The sequence below is a fragment of the Cannabis sativa genome, chromosome 4, assembly GCF_029168945.1.
Source record: "Cannabis sativa cultivar Pink pepper isolate KNU-18-1 chromosome 4, ASM2916894v1, whole genome shotgun sequence".
In the NCBI taxonomy this organism is placed as follows: domain Eukaryota; kingdom Viridiplantae; phylum Streptophyta; class Magnoliopsida; order Rosales; family Cannabaceae; genus Cannabis; species Cannabis sativa.
The window spans coordinates 70,226,774-70,247,074 of record NC_083604.1 but is presented as its reverse complement, the minus strand read 5'-3'; the positions used below and the strand labels follow the sequence as shown (position 1 = coordinate 70,247,074).

Genomic DNA, 20,301 nt, shown 5'->3' with positions numbered 1-20,301 from the left:
TGATCTAAAGTAGAGACTTCCAGATTACAAAGTTGAGCCGTACGAAACCTCTGGAACTAATTGGAGCAAACAAGAGCTCGGTCAAGACGAATTTCAATCCATGAATCAATGCCTCTCCCACGCTCCCAAGTGTAAGGATACCCGATTAGCTCCATATCAACAAGATCACAGTCATATAGAGCTTGATTGAATCCGTCCACCAACAACTGTGGGTATTTATTTCCTCCTCTTTTATCGGCATGGCTAGTAGTGTTGTTTAAGTCTCCAATGATACACCAAGGAAGAGAAGATTCTGACTTTAACGATCTCAATAAGTCCCATGTTTTATGTCGAACAGCTCTATTAGGCTCTCCATAAAGACCCGTTAATCTCCAAGGAGAAGAAGCAACTTCCGAAATCTGAATATCAATGTGGTGAAAAGAATAGCTAAGCAGCTGCACATCCTCGTTATTATGCCAAAGCATGGCCACCCCACCACTGTGTCCTCTCGCATCAACAGAATACAAACCATCAAACCCCACAGCAACCCGTAGCTTTTCCAACTTACCTTTTCGACAGAGAGTTTCACACAAAAACAGAAAATTGGGCCTCTTTTGGATGATAAGATCCACAAGGAATTGATAAACCCATGGGTTCCCAAACCCACGGCAAGTCCATCTAATAATACTCATAATGGGCGGTGGGCCTGGATCCCAACACCCACCAAAGGCCCATTTTTTAGCCCAATTCTTGATTAATTTTTGCCACATGAACCTTCATATTACTATTATCCTTATCAATTGGGTCTTTACATGGCCCAATAGAATATAAATGACCCACCAAATATTGGTCCAAGTCTTGTTGACCAGTCAACACCCCATCCCTTGTACGCCGCCTTTTAGAATCCAACATGATGATAGCATCATTTGGATCGTCAATATCAGTATCGTGGGCATTAATCTCATTCCCACTATGGTTAACAGGAACATGATATCCCATTTTTTTTCCACAACATTAGGAGAATTATACTGAAAATATTTCCCCCCTTATTCAGGACTGAATTATTACGATTTCCTCCAACAACCTCCTCAATTAACGGTTGCTGCTGTAACACCCCCAGAGCAGTCGCAGCACCACCAGTGAATCGGCCGGCAAACATATCATCTGTCTCATTACCATCACGCAGCCACTGACAGCCCACCAAGTTATTTTTTCTTCGTGGTTGAGCCCTCATCCAAACACCATAAGGCTTCACTATCTTCTCGGCTGGTGTATCAAAAAGTGTTGGACAAAATTACTCAGAGTGACCTATTATACCACAGATAAAACAAAACGTACGAATGTATTCATATTTGAACTCTGCCCAGAAACCATCCTCTATTGCAGTCCTACAAAGCTTCCTACGCCTTTTCAAAGGTACAGTGATATCCAAAGTAACCCGAACTCGCATATAGTCTCTCCACACATTCTGAAAATTCTTAGGGTTCGCCTTAACGTACGTACCAATAAAGTTACCCAAATTTTCCACAACACTAGCAGATTTAAACCCCGGTTGGAGACCATGGATTTTCACCCATATGTCGAGATGATTAAGCACTACTCTCTTCGGATCATCTCCCCTTAACCTCTGAAAAAACAAACTGAATTCTATTGAATGTCCAAGGGCTTCCTTCCACCACCCTTTCTAAATTAATTTCATGGAAAAATTGAAATAGATAACTGTTGGTGTCAATCTCATTGACATAAACCTCCTTACTTGGCTGCCACAAAGAGGCCATAACATATCGCATAGCTTCGAAGTCAATGGCTCTTCCAGTTAAAAACCGACCCACAATACATAGTACATCATTCAAAACTTGATCATCTGGAACAAAAAAATCAATACCCAGTGTCCCATCATTCTCTCCCTCGATTGAAATAATCGCATATTGATCTTCCACCTCCCGATACGATGCACTACTAGACGCCATAACAATCTTTAAACCGATAACCAAAACTCAACAAATTGAAAGGAATACTCTCACCATGTCAAAGACAAGACTGTACACACACATAGAGTGTTGTTTTTTTGTTGTTAAACAAAAAAAAAAGATATTTTTTTAGTATTGTTGTTACGAAAAAATATTATTTTGTTGCGCTTAAATTTAATTTATTATTATTTTTCAACAATATGTCCAAATAGTGGTGGATTTTTTTTTCGTTATTATTATTATCCAAAAAGGTGGATCACACACGTACCCAAGTAAGTAAAAATGCTCACAACCTAGTACGTACCTTTGCCTACAACAAATCATACGTGGTGATCTGAGTTGTAAATGTTTTAAATTATGGGTTCTTAGAGCATCTTCAAGGACACATTAAATTTGGTGTTACACTATCACCAAATTTAGTATCAAAAAATATTTCTACTCCAACCACAACACTAAAATTTACACCAAAAAATATATTTTATTATTATATTAATAAAATATAAGATATTTTAATATTAAACAATATATATATATAAACAAAAATCAGTTATTAAATATTAATAATAATAAAAAAAAAAAAAAGATGCAGTTGCTACAGTGCTACTGCATATATGCAGTGCACTGTAGCAAATACTGCATATTGTGCATCAAAATGGTGCTACCTTGGAGAAGATTAACTACTGCATCCTCAAATTTGAGGGCTCCTTGGAGTTGCTCTTACCACTAGACCACATATGGTTCCATAAAATTTTTCATATATAGTTAGCAAAAATAAAATATATATATCTTACAGATATTTTGGAAATAAAAGTCATTACGGGTAGTGAATTATTATTATGTGTCGTTATCTATATTCTCTAGCCAAAGTACAACTATATGTGCCCTTTTTATCAAGTGAAATTGATTGGTGTTTTGATTTAATACAATTACAAAGAATATGGAAACTTTATCATATATATATATTAGTCGATAAAATTTAAAGCGTTAAATCCAATTTTTAAAAATAATGAAAACTTTAATAATTAATTTTTGTGAGGGTGGATGGTGATGTATCATATAAATATATATTTAGTTGTGATAGAAAACGTAATCAAATCAGCCTTATAATAATAAAATGTTTACCCCGTCACTTCCATTTCAATTACGTTTCATTTGAAAGAGTAAGTATTTTAATGCTATAATATCATTAAAAATTACTTGTATTAACTTTCTTAATTACATAGTGCGCAACTCAAATACACCATGGATATTCCCCGCATATATATACTAATTAATATATTTATTTAAATTAATTATTGCGCGTGTACCACTAATAATTAGTAATTGCCTATTAATCTACAATATGGTGTTCATTGAAACTTCAAATATTACTACCTCAATCAATGCATCGTACGTACCTCATCATAAAATATAGTTCATTACCAAATAAGCTTTCTTTATATGCACTAGTAAATAAAATCTATTATAAGACAGATATCACTTAACGTAATATATTGTTATTAATATAATAATTATATATTAATTTAAATTTAAAAATTAATATATGACTCGGTGTTATTAATAAGTGCCAAATCACAATATGTTTAGCTAAGTAATTTTAGACTAAACCTGTAAATGAAACCCTAAACTTTTTGGTAATAATTAAGGTAATAATATGTTTAAATATGATAACTATTTCATCCCTAATGGAAAGAAGGATCCCTCATTAATTAGCTAAAGTGGGGGTAGGTTTGGATATTAATTATATTTGAATCAAATATCAAATTATTCATATATACACTCCAAAAATAATAAGTAGTGTTTATAATTAACCAGCATGAGTCATCCTTCACTCTTCAAAAATAATAATTGTCAATATATATAAGATAAAACAAGTAAGAAAAGTTATATATAAATGATCACAATTTCTCATGAATCCCCCTGTCTCAGTTCATCACTCCATCAAGCTTTATTGTAAGAGAGAGAGAGAGTGAGAGAGAGTAATGGACGGGCCGTGTGAAATGAATGGGGCCCAAGGAGCCCGGTCTCAGTTGGGGCCTTGCTTGGTTGCTCCTATATCTGATTGTCAAGTGTTTTGGTTGATGACGTATGTTATTCTTTTTAATTAAATACTTCCAAAGTTGCGGGTTCACTTTCTCATTTTACCTATTGTTTAAACCCTACTTGACAAAATAACTTTTTGATTTCAATATTTTACTTTATATATTAATGATTTTTGCACCAAAGCTTCCAAGAAAATAAGTTTGTATAGTCCCATCTTTTAAATTATTTAGGTCAAAAGTTAAGAATACAAGTACACGTACCAAAGGGGCCAAATTAATAATAATAATTAAGACTATAATTAAATTTCTTTGAAACAATTTTGGCCATCTCTCCTTGGGACTAGGAACTTTGCTTTTAGTTGTACGTTATCAATGAGTATATATCTTCATTCTTTTTTCCATTAAACGGGAAAACATATACTATATAATCCTAATAATTAAGGAAGTTAGCTATATTAATCAGAGGACGAATTTGCTAGTGCTAAGATCATATATTTATTTATAATTGAGAAGATAACCCTAATTAATCTTGTTCCGAACAAACATTCATGGTGCATATATATAGCAGTCTAATATTATAATGATTATTATAACTTTAATCCATTCAGCCAAATGATCTAGTACTGTAGTTTCTTAGCAAACAAAAAAAAAATGATTTACTATATTAAATTGTTATGTTAATTATTATTTATATATTTAAACAAACTTCTTATCAAACAATGGCACTTAATAAAAATAAGAGGTAGAGTGTTAAGTGTTGAAACATGAATACGATGGATACAAAGCCTAAAATGACAGATTCTATTCTATTTTATTTACTATATATAAAACTGTTAGTGTTATAAAATCCTCCAAAAATATAAATAACCACATTTTAATATAAAAAACCTTAAATCATATTTTATAAAATTTTTGCTAAATTAAAAAAGAAAAAAATGATAACGAGATGACTAGAAACACTAGCCTGAAGTCATTGTTGAATATTGCACTTATGATCTTCTAAAAATACTCTATTTCTTTAAAATATTTTTCTTTGATGGGGAATGAGAAAATACATACCTGGAGACCACTACTTATTTATAAGCTCATTATAGAATGCATTTTGGATATTTATAATTTGGCTCTCAAACAAATTATAAATTAACTTATGTTACGTATCTACAAAATATTTTCATGACAATTTAATACCCTTTTAATACTCATAACATAATTAGTCATTTAATTTTGTATCACACTTTATTGTAGCATATACATTATACATATGTACCCACAATAAGATTTTAATATAACAATCTCCTACTTGGGCAACATATGTTACCTTATAAATGTACAACATTATCAGCTCAAACTATTATGTAAAGGTATTCAGAATAATCTCGTCCATCAACTATACCCATATATATAGGATCAAAGCGGTCTTCTTCATATCAATCATGACTACCATCAATGGTCACATATACAAATATAGTCACATGATATAGATCAATCATGGATGTAGTGTAGCATGGAGATTATATGATTTGTGAACCGAACATGTCTATTTCTAATTGGTCCCAAAGTGAGGTCAGACTTAAACATAACAAAATAGAGTGAATGAACTGAAAACTTTATTTCTGATCAGAAAATAACTAAATACATAAATATCTTAAACAAACATAAAGCAAACAAAATACAAACTCCCACTAAATTATAATATTCTCAAACAATAAAACACCCATATGAGCCATGTGACTATGGAAGACCTTAGTGTTGGAAATATTTTACCAGGATCTAGATTTACTACCATGTATGTTTCATTAACATCCTAATATGAATTCTAAAACAATGAAATAAACACATAAGGGTTTAAGAAAATCTTACATTGGGTGCAGCGAAATATAATGACTCCTTCCGTTCAGATCTCTAGCCCTTGATTCCTTTCTGTAGCAGAGCATCCACTACTACAAAATCCACTATTCACGTCGATCAACGCGACTGTTCATCGCGTTGACCAACGTGAATAGTATTATATTCAATATATTCGTCATTTTTAAAATGTCACAAAAAATAAACAAATTGTGTCGGTTCTATGTTTGTCACTAATTATCCAACCGACGGTAAAAGTCAAGAAATTAAAAAAATTCGTTCATTATTAGCGTCATTTTAAAAGGCTCACTCAAGCTTTGTGTGGCATTTTAAAACCGACGGTAAAGAGATTGTGAGTGTGAGAAAATGACGCAAATTCTCCTTTTGTTCACTTACCCCCAAACAGTCGAATACACTTTCATTTTCGAGCTCTTTTTCCCCTCTCTGAACAACTCTCTTTCCCTCTCTTTCTCTCTTGCGATTTTGAAGGTTTGAAGGTCTCTCTCTTTCCCCTCTCTTTCTCTCTTGCGATTTCGAAGGTCTGAAGCTCTCTGTGATTTCGAACCGGCGATTTTCCCACCTCCGTAAGTCTCTCTCTTTCCCTCTCTTTTTCTCTTGCGTTCTCTCTCTCTCTCTCTCTCTCTCTCTCTCTCTCTCTCTCTCTCTCTCTCTCACTCTCTCTCTCTCTCTCTCTCTCTCAGTCTCTCTGTGTAGGTTAGGGGTGTTTGAGAGGTTGATTTGGCGACTATCGTATGAATCTTTCTTCCTTAATCTCATTTTTTGTTGTTCAATAATGCAATTTTCTCTACTGGATTGCTAATCGAAATGAGAGAAATAGAAAATTGGATTTCAGAATTCTGAATTGATTATAATTTAGTGCAAGCAAATTTAAGTCTCTGTTTGAGCTCATAAGAAATTTCATTGTGTTTCTAATTGGTATAGACTGTCGTTAGATGAAAGTTATCAACTCCATTCTTAGGGTTTTTTTTTATTACTTTCTAGCTGCCTTTTTCGGGTTTCTATTTTCCATTTTGATGAATTGTGAAGATTGAAGTTGGGTTTGTTATGTTTTTTTTTTTTTTTTTGCAGAAATATAGAAGAGATGATTTGAGACTTAAATCTATTCAACAGATAGAGTAATGATTCATTAGTATTATCTGGATGTGCTTCAATTTTTTTTTCCTATTGTTTTGGAATTGCCTTACTATTTTTGTAACAGTGAGTATTGGGTTTGTTGGTCTGTTTCAAATGATTGTGGCTATTATCACCGAAGTGGCCCTTTCCTCTTTTGTTTAGTAGGCCTGATATCCATAAAAATTAATTGTTTTTACTAGCTTTCCCCTCAACAATTTTGATGTCAAGGCTTTATGTCAAAATTGTTCCACACTTGAACTTTGTTTGGCCATGCACGGATTTAAATTTTGAAATTAGGTGTCTCGGTTGTAACAGAAATTATATTGTGCTCTGTTTTTTATGGACCTTTTATGAAAAATTTTGTTTCTTAATGGAAGCATAAGGACAGAGAGGTCATACATGTGTTTGTATTTATAATTTTAATGTATAAACTAGCACCAATTAGGCCTGTTTTGTTGCTGTTGTGGTGAGAAGTTATTTTGTGTTTGATATTGATGATAACTAGATAGAAAGATTTGCTGTCTTTGGCTATGGAAATGGAGGTTAAGTCGAAATTTAGTATTTCAAATTAGAAAAGGTTTTGAGTTCTTAATTTCCAGAAACAGAAGAAATAAAGTTTGTTTTTTTTTATTGAACTGCACATGACTTAAATTCTCATGAGTAGATTATGAAATAGGGGAAAAGTGGTCTCTTTGTTTACTTGATTAATTAGGAAAATTTGGATTCAAACAATCAAGCTAAGTTAAGACAATTAATTAATATTAAAAGTCGATATGGGGGACCAGCCTAAACCAGTCAAGCTAACTCCAAATACAGCTTAGAGAGATGACATTGATAGCAACTGGTCTTGACTTGCCATACTAGCTTTATTCTCACATGTTATGCTATTCTATAAATAGGAGGAGGGAGTCTATTGTTAGTTGGGGACTAATTTTGTGATTGTTATAGTAGAAATTACACTGGAGTTTTCCAAGTTTCTCGAATAAATTGGGTATTTGTAACCAGCCTTCTGGCTTTGATCAAGTACAAAACTTTCTTCTTTCATTCAAGATCTGTGCTATTTATTTAGTCTAGCTTCAGAACTTGTAGTTAAATATAAACTTTGTAGTGTAGTCTTCACAGCTGAAGTATGGCATACTTAAAAGAAGTCTTTATCTGTATTTGAAAGAGGACTAAAAACATACTAAATCTAAACGAAGAGACAGTAGAAGAGTTAATGCTAGTTTAGTGGTATGATACACATGTTTAGATTTGATTTGAGCAAGCTAAAACTATTATATACACACTACTGATCATAAATATATCATGTGAATTGTATCATGTATCACTCTTTTGGTACCCTACTAGCTTTATTCTATCACTATCTAATTGCTAAAATCACATGCTTTCATTAATGCATTATTATTTATCTTTCTCTCATTATCACAAGATCTCATTAATTGGTTCAATTTTCTTCTCTGCTTTCAAATGTGACTATGAGCCTCTCCTCTGTAAATTCTGACCACTTTTCTTTTATTTTTTCTTGGAAATTCATGTATGTATATTTGTAGCTGAGTAAGGTGATTTTATATTTATTTACAGACCAGAGAATAATGTAGTAGTAGTTCTGTCATTTTTTATTTTGATGTTGTATTATCTATTTGTATAATAAGATTTGAATGTGTTTTCTTTTGTATATTATGCTATGGTTTATATATTTTGTACAATAAAAATACAATAAATCCTAATAACGAATCTTTCTAGTTTCTTCAAACTTGCCTCATCATCTCACAATTATTAAAATTGTACATGATTTTAGGTTGACTTTAGACACTTAAGTAACTTAAATGATTTGTTAATAATATTAGGGGGTGTTTCAAAATTACTTTGTTTACTTAGTCTTGCATTATAATCCATAAGCTTCATTTACATACACAAGAATCAATGGATAATTAGTTAATCTAGTAGGAAGATATTCCCATACATGATACTATTTTTTGAGGTGTATTTTTGAGTTTTACGATAGTAAAATTGAAAAGTACAAATAATGGTGATTAACTCTCAAATATATATTTATTTATATAATTGATGTTTGAATTTGATGAGTTTTGAAAGTAGAATAGTTGGAGTTATTAAATTGAATTATTTTATTAAAAAGTTTAATATTTAAGGAGTAAAATAAGTTTTATTTGATTTAAAAATTGAATTATTAAAGGTGTTGATTATTTTAATTTGATATATTGGTCATATTGTTATTTTAATTAATGTTTTTTATATTTTCTTTTATAGATGAGTGATTAAGTACAAGGTTACCACTTTTGGTTATCATACATACGATATAAGTTTTATAATTATTGATATTAACACTAGTTGGTTGAATTAAGAGTACTTTTATTCACAATGCAGCTTTTCAATTGTGGTAGTATCTTTCGCAGAAATTGCTTGAACGCTAGCTTGGAATTGGTAAGCTACTCAAACTTTATTTTTTTATATTTTGTAAATCCTAGAAGAGTTTGAATATCCTAGATATTCATCCATAGTGAAGTAATTTGGAATTGCATGACTGCGGTCGGATGGGTGGTAATATTTGTACTGTTAATTATAGTTTTGTTTGTTTGTATTATTGTGGATGTTTTAATAGATTAATTGCATGTTTAAAATTTTCGGGAACGTCCGAATTATAGATGTTATGCTGCCGAAATTTCAGTAAAAAATTTCAGTAGGATTAGTATCACTACAAGAAAAAACACTTTTCATAAGACCAAAATAGTGTTATGAAAATTTACCATAACAATTATGATTCATGCCAATACTCAAAGTGTTGCATATCTTGACTCGACGCATGACTTTATCTGAACTGATATTATGAAATGTACCCAAAAGTAAGTTATAATTTTTTAAATTTAGATTATGTTACAAAGCAATTCATTAATTAATTTCTTTTTTGTTTAGTGCTGTGGACATATACAGGATCGAAAAAAATATACGAAACAAGGGTCCAGTAAAAATCAACCAATACACGTGTCGACAAAGAAATGGATGGAGTACAATGTGGTTATTATGTTATGAAGATTATCCAGAGTTTCATGACAGTTGTTAATCCTGCAAGTTTTTTGAAAAATCATGTAAACATGAATAACTACTCTTCTTTATTTTGTTTGTATTTTAATTATATATACTTTTAATATAATTATTAATGTTTTTTTATCTTTTGTTTTACAGTTCAAGTTAGATGCTCCCTATAGTAACGAGGAGATCAATGTCGTACGGGATGAGTGGGCCGAATTTGTGAAGCCTTTGATTATAGATTAAGTACTTAAGGTTACTACACTTTTCTTATAATACATGAGTAACAAGTTTTATGATTATTGTTATCTTTTGCATATATTATTAGTTTATATTTAGTTTACAATATACATGGAATTTAAGTTTTAGAATCGATTTTATTAACAATTTTGGTATTGTGTGATTAGTTAATAGAATCGATTACTAATTTTATATAAGTTTTTGAAATGTTATTTTAATTTTTTTTGTATTATGTATTTACTATATTATATAGAGTTATTCTAAAATTTGATAATACAGGTGGGGAAAATTGCATGAAAAATTTGCAATTTTCCCTTAATTATATTTGTGCTTCATTTTATAAGTGACGCAATAAGTAAAAAAAAAATATTTCTGTAATAGATATGACATTTTTAAACCGACGGAATAAGTTTTTTGTGACAGTTTTAAAATGCCATGAAACATTTAGCGTCATTTTTTAAGCGACGCTTAAAATAAAATAGAAAAGTAATTATTTAGCGTCGGTTTTCAAATGACGAAAATTGTATTTTGCGTCTTTTTAAAAACGACGCAAATAAAATACTATTTACGTCTACGGATTATACGTCGGTTCTGTAGACCGACGCAAAATCTTTATATGTCACTTATAAAACGACAAAAAATACCCCTTTTTGTAGTAGTGATCACCAAGATCTGAACTTGGATCTCTTTCTCTCCTTCCTTGATGCTGATTCTCCTTCTTGTTGATTGGATTCTTCACAATCTTCCACACTATGATTGAGATACCACTTGATGTGTGTGGGCACTCACTCATTCACTCAAGGTTCGAAAATTTAGAGAAGAAAAGAGAAGGGAAGTGGTTCGGCCTATAGAGAAAAGAATAGGAGGCTCAACTTTCTGAAGACAAGAAATTTCATCAACTTTAAGTGTGAGCCATCACTATCTATTTATAGGTAACCATCTAGGTTTAGGTTAGAATTATTTGGCATTAAAATAATGAAAAAATAAATGATAAAAGCCATTAAGTGTGTCCGGCCATGGGCTTTGGATATTGGGCCTCACTTATGCAATTTCGCTGTTTTATCATTTCTGCATCTCATTTTCTCAAAAATGCTAATTTTTAAATTCAACCATTTAAATGCCAATTCTAATTATTTAATAACTAAAAATTAATTATTAAATAATATTGTCATTTATATATTTATTAATTAGACATATAAAGTCTCTTAATTAACAAATAAAACCTAGAATCTCTTTTCTTACAATTTTGCCCTTGCTTAGTGAAAATTCATAAACTAGACATAGTCTAATTTTTAGAATTATAATTGATTAATCAAAATCAATTAACTGATTCTTACAAGCAGTATGGTCTCAACTAGTATGGGGACCATGGGCCTATATAACCGAGCTTCCAATAAGCCGAACCGAATTTACCAAGTAAATTCCCTAACTTATTAATTCCTTATTGAATCCACACTTAGAACTTGGAATTACACTCTCAGTCATATAGAACGCTCTATATGTTCCACGATATAGATACGCTATTAATTATCCATTGTTATAATCCTAATTTGATCAATGACCCTCTAATAGATGATCTACATTGAATAGGGACTAAATTACCGTTACACCTTCAATGTATTTTATCCTTAAAACACTTAGCTCCGTATAAATGATATTTCAGCGAAGTGAAATGAGATCTCAACTATTTATTTCTGTTTAGCCAAGCTCGAAGGATATTATCGTTTCACTTCTAAATTCCTATAGAAGTTATATATTCCATATTTATGTTAGCGCTCCCACTCAATTATACTATCATGTTCCCAAAATATACGTATCACCCTGACCCAAAAGTAGGCTTAACTAACAAATCAAAGAACATGTATAATACTCTTGAGATCGAACCTAACCATATCAGGATTAAGATCATTTGATCTAGGATCAATGGGTGATATTGAATTGAATAGATATTACTGTAAATTTTAATATATCTAATCAAAGTTCAATATCGGTCCCTTCCGAAGTATACTCCATACATCCGATACTGGTAAACTTTGCCAATGCCCTGGAAAGGACATAACACTTATCCAAGGTGTAAGAATACCTATCGATGATTATATCATGCCAGTCTAAATCCAGTGAACTGACAAATCAGGAAATAAACTTTCGAACATATAATTAAGATTATATTCCACTGTGCTGACAACACTATAATCATTAACAAATTCATATGTTCTAGACTTAAATAGAATTCATACATTATATGCATATAATCATGAAATAAATCATGTGAACCATGCAACATAAAATGTTATTTCTGATCTTTATTAATAAGTAAAACTGATTATATTGAAATGAATTTTATTTAGGGCACAAAACCCAACACTTAGGTGGTAATATTTTCGTGAGCAGATATACTATTATGGAATTTGTCCCAATGTGCTCTATGAATATCTATCCACTCTGTACTTTTTCTTTCACAACTAGGAACTTTATATCAATATGATTTGACTTGGATGAGTCCCTATTGTTATTGGAATATAGCATTGCTTAATTATTGTCACAAAATAACTTGAGTGGTCTTTCTACATTCTTTAAAATACGCAGCCTAGTGACAAAGTTTCTCAGTCATATTCCCTAATTTGATGTCTCATAAGATGCTACAAATTCTGTTGTCATAGTGGAAGAAGCTAGATATTAGTATCTGTTTGACACTTCTCCAGGATATAGCTCCTCGAACTAACAGAAAAATGTAGCTTGATGTAGACCTCATGCAATCTTGGCATCCAACAAAATTAGAATCAGAATACCCTACGACCTCCAAATGATATGACTTCCTGTATGTGAGCATGTAATCTTTTACTCTTTAAAGATACCTCATGACCCTCTTAGCTGCTATCCAATGGTCTATATAAGAGTTGCTTAAATATCTGTCTAACATCTTAACAATGTACGCTATATCTGGATGCGTACATACCTGACAATACATTAGACTCTCAACAGTTGATGCATAGAGAATCTTTTGCATTTTCTAATCTTTTGCATAGGGAATCTTGGAGAGTAAATGTTGCCCCTCTTTTTTCCAATATACGTGGTAGTCCCGAGGTCAGCGAGGTGGCAAGTAGGTCTTAAGGGCAAGAAATACTTAAGATAAATTTCCTCAGAGAATTTATCTAAATTCGATAGTCATGTTCGGGAGGCCCCTTCGGAAGCTTCAACCACACCCTACTGTCAAGGAATTTTGTTCATCTCCAGGAGCTAGGTAAAGCCTCTAGGGCCAGTCATTAGGTCCCAGATGTAAATTGTATAGGCGCATCAAATACGACATGGGGAAATCATCTGTGAATGGATCTAAAAAGTCATGTTAGAGGTATTAAACCCATTACTCGGTAATTATACTCTAATCTATGAGCTTTACGACGGATGCATAATGAACTATCACATCAATGAGGAAAGGTTAAGGGCTTATCTTACCAGACACCTAGCTAAAACCTATGCAACTTACCATACATACATACATACACTATTATTCGAATTTGGAAACTTGTGCAAACCATGCTTTAACACTTGCGACGATAGTGATACCTTTTTTCTCTCTTTAAGAAGCTATAAATACTCCAACTATTTTCTAAAGAAAGGGTCGGAAAAAATAGTGTAAACCATCTTCTGTAAGAAAAACTACTATATTAATAGCAGTGACTCGTGAATTAAGGCTCATTAATGAGCCAACCACGTAAAAATATTCGCATTAAATCTGTTTTGATCATTAAACAGCTCTCATCAATTAGTTGCCAAAAATCTCAGTCAATACTTTCTAACCTAGTCGCCACTCTCTCCTTAGATTCTCTCTCTAAATTTTGAAATACTAGTGTTGTAATACTTTCTCACACAGTTCTATTACAATACTTGGATTACTGAGGAAGATTGTGAAAAAAAATTGGTGGTAATATCAGGTTCTAAGAAGATTTAGGTTCGGTGATTAGTATTACTTTGCAACAGAAAGAAACAAGGATTAGATCGCTGAACTGGATAAAATATTCTGCTGCATAACATTCTAAAAGTGTTTTCTAAGCTCTGTATGTGAATTGCATGTTATAAGTAATTAATATTATGTTAAATATTAGTTTTAACAAAAAATAAATCAATCTGCTAGGTTGTGTTTCCCAACATGGATAGTCATAGGTGTAGGGTGTTTAATTTAAATGCAAGATTTTTTTTAATTATTTTATCATATAAATAATTCGAAATAAATAATTATTTAATTAAATAGTTTATAGAATAAGTTATTTATTATTAAATGATTAAAATAAATAATGATAAACCTATTTTTTAGATAATTATTTATTTGAATTTGAATTTAAATAAATAATTAATTTATCTTTATTTATTGGGATTAAATAGAAGGCTACAAATACATCATTATAGGTTTGACCTAAATGATATAATTTTTCATGAAGCAGAAAAATTGAGTTGCCTCTCTCTCTCTCTCTCTCTCTCTCTCTCTCTCTCTCTCTCTCTCTCTCTCTCTCTCTCTCTCTCTCTCTCTCTCTCTCTCTCTCTATCATATATCACAGTGTCTCATGAGTTGAGTACATGTTGTGATATTAAATAATCATCCTAAAATATTCTTACACAAACTCATACTTGTCATGAGTGTTGAGACTGATCTAGAAGATCTATGGTGTGAGTTCTTGCCAAGATCTATAGTAAGAATGGATGATCATTTTTTAATACAAAAAGAATCAAGGATACCCTGATATGCATCAATAGGTGTACTAATCTCATCACGCAGTATAGGTTTAATGTTTATAAATATTTTTCATAAACTGTTTCCGCTTTCTACTCCAATTTGAACCATGAAAACCAACACCCAGACCCAGACCCATACCCGGACCTAGTCCAGAACCCTAACCTGGACCCCAGATCTAGAATTGGTCCCGGACCCCAAACCTCAGAACTCAGACCTCGGATCCAACCCGGACCAGGGTGCAAAAGTTCGAGGTCAAGGTCTAGGGATGGGGTCTAGGTTAGGGTTAGTAGCCTGGGGCTGGAGATGGTATCTGGGTCCAGGTTTAGGATCAAGATTAGAGTCGCGTTTATGGTAAATATAGTATAATTTTACATAATCTATAAATAAAAGTTAATGTGAAATATAATACTATATTAAATAATACTAATACAATTCAATATAATACAGTACATCATGATGTACCAAACGAATTATTGGTCGTTAATTTAGTTAAGATTGGAGTTTAGATCATACTAGAAATTTGTGATAGTTTGAAGTATGAACAGTGCTATCGTTGAAGCATCTTAATTTTTATTATATAGTATGTTAATAATTAAATTACTCTTCCAATATATTATTATCATCACATATAATACGCAAATATTTAAATAGTTTACAAAATGCTAACTTTAGAGATTTTTTTTCCTTTTAATTACTTGCCTAGGCTGGCCCTGAGCTAAGACGAAGGCGGCCGCCTTAGGCACCCCACCGCTCAGGGTCCTATTTCGAAAAAAGAAAAATAGTTAGTAATAAAATAAATAATAATACTTTTAAAGTTAATATATGCTGTAGCCTAGTGGTAATTTGATTGGTTTAATAAATCGGAGTAAATCATTAAAAAAAAAAAATTGTCTCTCCAAAGATTTTTTTCTTTTTGAAAAAAATTATATTTAAATATACTCATTAAAATGCAATAAAAGATTATGGAGAGAAATTATTAAGGTAACTGTGACATCGTACATCTAATCTTAGCAATTGATAATGGTTCATTAGCTGGCCTGCCAAATGGTAGCTCCACTCTACTCTCAAATTGCAATTATACATTTGGCCAAAGCTTTTCTTTATAAAAGAGCTAAAGAAAAACCCTAGCCAAACATTCATAAAGTATAAATTTACTCATAAAAGTAATAATAAATAAATAATAATAATAATTAAAAAAAAACACACACACACTAGCTTAAAGGGTAAAGATGTTTAGGGAAATAGTTACCAGCATTTCGGGCTTTTGATGCCTTTAATTACTGAAGAGAGCACTTTTCTCAAATTGGAGCTTCACATATTTCAAAGTCATGTGGTACCTATAATGACTAATGTTGGAGTTATAATGGCTATGGCTACAAATAAAAGGTTATTGATCATGTCATGGCTTGAAACTAGGGTTAGAATTTGAATTTTACATATAATTCTATTTTCTAATTGTTGGTTTATGTGTTGTGACTAAAAGATTCGTGATTAAAAGTATTAGTCATAAACATTACACTTTGTTGTGACTAAACATATTTTTAGTTACAATATTTGTTGTGACTAAAATTAAATTAATAACAACTTATAAATAAATATACTATGTTTTAATCACAAATTATATTTATTGTGACTAAAAGTCACATTTAATCACAAAAAAATTTATATTATAATTAAAAAATTAATACTAAAAGTAATTATTTTTTATAGTCTACTTCCAATTTTTTTATATTAAATCAAGAACATCTAAATAAGGCCACTCAATTCATTACTTTTAGAATTTGATAAAGAAAAAATATCTATTTTAGTTATTATATTTCTTTATTATTATTTTTTTGTTTTTTGAAAAAAAAAATAGCAGCATAAGTTAGTTCATTTAATCAAGTTATCATCCAACAATAAGGACGATCAGCTTCAAAACAATTAGTCCTTGCTAATGCATATTTGAAGAAAATTTTACAAATTTTTAAAGAAATATTGTTCAACTCAAAAAAACAACAATTTACAGTCATTCTAATGTCATTAATCAACAATTCCATAGATTAAATTTTAACCATCTGTTTCTTACTCTGCAATCGGCCACCCTTTCAAATTAATAAAGCTTAGAGCTTCTTTTATGCCCATGGGTTCAACCATCTGTGGAGCAAAGGTACTTTATACTAGAAGCAATTATATCTTGATTCATTTATAAATAAGCCACCACCTACAATCATTTTTTTTAAGTTGGGTTTAGCTGGAAGTAATAGAATAGAATGGAAAAGAATTAATTTTTATTTCATGTATATTTATTTGATTGTATTTTAATGTATTAGGTCAACATCATTTTAATAAAATAATTTATTTACTATTTTTGATAGATTACTATTCTTAAAAAAAAAAAAAAGTTTAATGTAATATAAATATATATATATAATAATTTAATTTTTAAATTTTATTTCATTCATATTTCGTGTTTTTAAACTTTTTATTACTTAAACCAAACGTGCCTAACAATTTAGGCTTAACCAACCGCTCTTTCCTTTCCCCAATACCACTCAAATTATGGGGAGAAAACAATTAATTTTCTTTTTTTTTTCTTTTGGCATATTGTTTATTTATTTATGGAAATGGAGTGTGTCATACATTATTTTTATTTTTAAAAAAAATAAAAAAAATCGTTTTTTTTTTTTTTTAAAACAGAATTCATTCAAACAACAATCAATACAATAGATTAAGCGAATCTGTTTTCACAGCTCGACTCGCACAAGGGGGTACAACCCCAACCCAAATGGCACTAGCTTTGTTAATCAAAGCTTCATTGGCTAATACATGAGCAACCTGATTTGCTTCCCTATAAACAAATGAAATCCCTCTAACCCTTACATTTTGCATTAGACTTTTAATATGAGCAACAACTCCATCAACATCTCTGCATCCTTCCTCTTCCTGCATCACTAAATTCACAGCTTGGAGGCAATCAGATTCCACATAAAAAGCCGGAAGAGAGCACTGTAACCCAGCTTGTAACCCACCTGCAATCGCCTGCAATTCGGCTTGAAGAGGAGTCATTTCCTACAACATCACAGTCGCAGTAGCCAACTGAACAGTTCCGGAGTGGTCACGCACAACCAAGTTGGTACTAGCTACGCCTGCTCCCTGTTTCACACCAGCATCTACATTAACTTTGAAGACATCCGTTGCTGGTGGTATCCAACGAGCATTCTCCCTACAGACCCGATCTCTCTTAGGTGCATTACTGTGACGAAACTCGCTGATAAACTTACTGCACCATTCCAAAATAGCACTAGCCTGAGGTTTTTGACCCCCATGATTAACAGAGTTGCGAACATACCAGAGATTCCATGAAAGAACCAGGAAAAATTCAAATTCTTCCTTAGTAAAAGTGGCCGAGATGCGCATAAGAAAGGCTAACACATCCTCCCTTCCAGCTTCTGAATTTTCCCATAGAACCCAGTAGAAGTCCAAACCTCACGGTTCACCCTACAGCTCCAAAGTGCATGAAAAACATTCTCATATGCACCATTAGAGCATCGACTACAGTAAGGCTCAACTTGAATGTTTCGGTGAGCAAGAGCCGCATTAGTTGGAATCCAAGAGTGAGCCATCTTCCAAACAAAATGCTTTACCTTTGGGGGAATTTTGAGCTTCCAAAGAAACTTCCACCATTTCTCAGTTGATTCAGTATCCGACTGTACATCTCGTACCTGCAAGGCAGCCGCCATTCGATAACCACTACAGACCGAGTACTCCCTATTGTTACTATAGTGCCATAAGATTTTATCCTCAATATCCCACTCCGATGCAGGCATTCGTAGAATGAGATCCGCATCTGTTGGATTAAAGACAGCTCTAATAAACTCCTCATCCCAAGCTCCATTGGGTTTCTTCAAATCAATGACATAAAGTTGTTCTGGTAAAGGCGGTTTGTCATATATTTTAAAAGTGAGGGGCCGAGGTAGCCAAGGGTCTTCTATAGCCCGAACCGAGTTTCCATTACCAATTCGCCACCGATAGCCTTTCTGAATAATCTTTTTTCCCAAACCAAACTTCGCCATACAAAGGAAGCATGATTCCCACATTTCGCCTCCAATACTCCACTATGAGGATAGTAACTAGCTTTCAAGACCTTGCTACACAAAGAATTTGGAAATCTTATACATCTCCAAATTTGCTTAGCAAGGAGAGCTTGATTAAATAAACCCAAATCTCGGAATCCTAAGCCACCTTGCTCCTTATTTTTACACAAAACGGACCATTTGCACCAATGAATCTTTGCATCCTTTTCCGATGAACCCCACCAAAATCTCGCAGCCATACTATGAATACTATTAATCGTCTTCTTTGGTAGACGAAAACAACTCATTGTGTATGTTGGAATAGCTTGAACAATGGCCTTAATAAGGACTTCTTTCCCAGCAGCAGAAAAAAAAAGAACCTTTCCACCCCTTCAATTTATTCCACACCCTATTCTTGATAAACTCAAAGTGTTGTTTCTTCGTTCTCCCAACAAAAGAAGGTAGCCCAAGATATTTCTCATAATTATCCACAACTTTAACACCCATTAAAGTGCCAATTGAGCCTTAACCGGAGAAGAAACATTGCGCCCAAAGCACATTTCAGATTTATGAAAATTAACCAACTGTCCCGAGGCGATAGAATATTTTTCCAGGAGCTCCTTGAACCACCTACATTCATTTTCAACAGCTTCTAAAAATACCAAACTATCATCCGCAAAAAAGAGATGCGAGACAGTCAGTCCTTGCCGTCCAAACTTAACCCCATGAACCCGCCCTCGCTGTTCAGCATGCTGAATAAGACAAGAGAAAGCTTCAGCACACAACAGAAAAAGAAATGGAGAGAGGGGATCACCTTGCCGAATACCCCGTTGTGGAATGACACGCCCCTGGATTTCACCGTTTATGATGAATGAAAACTGGACCGATGAAAGACAAGCCATAATCTTACTGACCCAACCCGCATTATACCCCAACTTCACCATCATAGCCTCCAAAAACCGTCATTCTACCCGATCATATGCCTTCGCCATATCCAACTTCAAAGCAACTTTCGTTCCATTCCGAAAACGATTTTTCCTCATCACATGTAAACTCTCATACCCCACAATAGCATTATCATGGATAAGCCGCCCCTTTACAAACACACTTTGAGAATCGGAAACTACATGACCAAGAGTGGACCTCATCCTATTAGCCAAGCATTTTGAAACAATCTTGTAGATCACATTGCATAAACTAATAGGTCTAAACTCCTCAACTCTTTGCGGCTTATCAACTTTCGGGATCAATGCTACAACCGT

At 32.4% G+C, this 20,301-nt stretch overlaps 1 long non-coding RNA gene across 1 annotated transcript; it reads left to right on the top strand.

Moving 5' to 3' along the window:
- The first annotated feature begins 9,986 nt into the window (after positions 1-9,986).
- Positions 9,987-10,334, top strand: LOC133036553 (uncharacterized). The gene is made up of 2 exons (XR_009687155.1): positions 9,987-10,074; positions 10,172-10,334. It is a non-coding gene; the product is annotated as an uncharacterized LOC133036553 (long non-coding RNA).
- Positions 10,335-20,301: the final 9,967 nt, after the last annotated feature.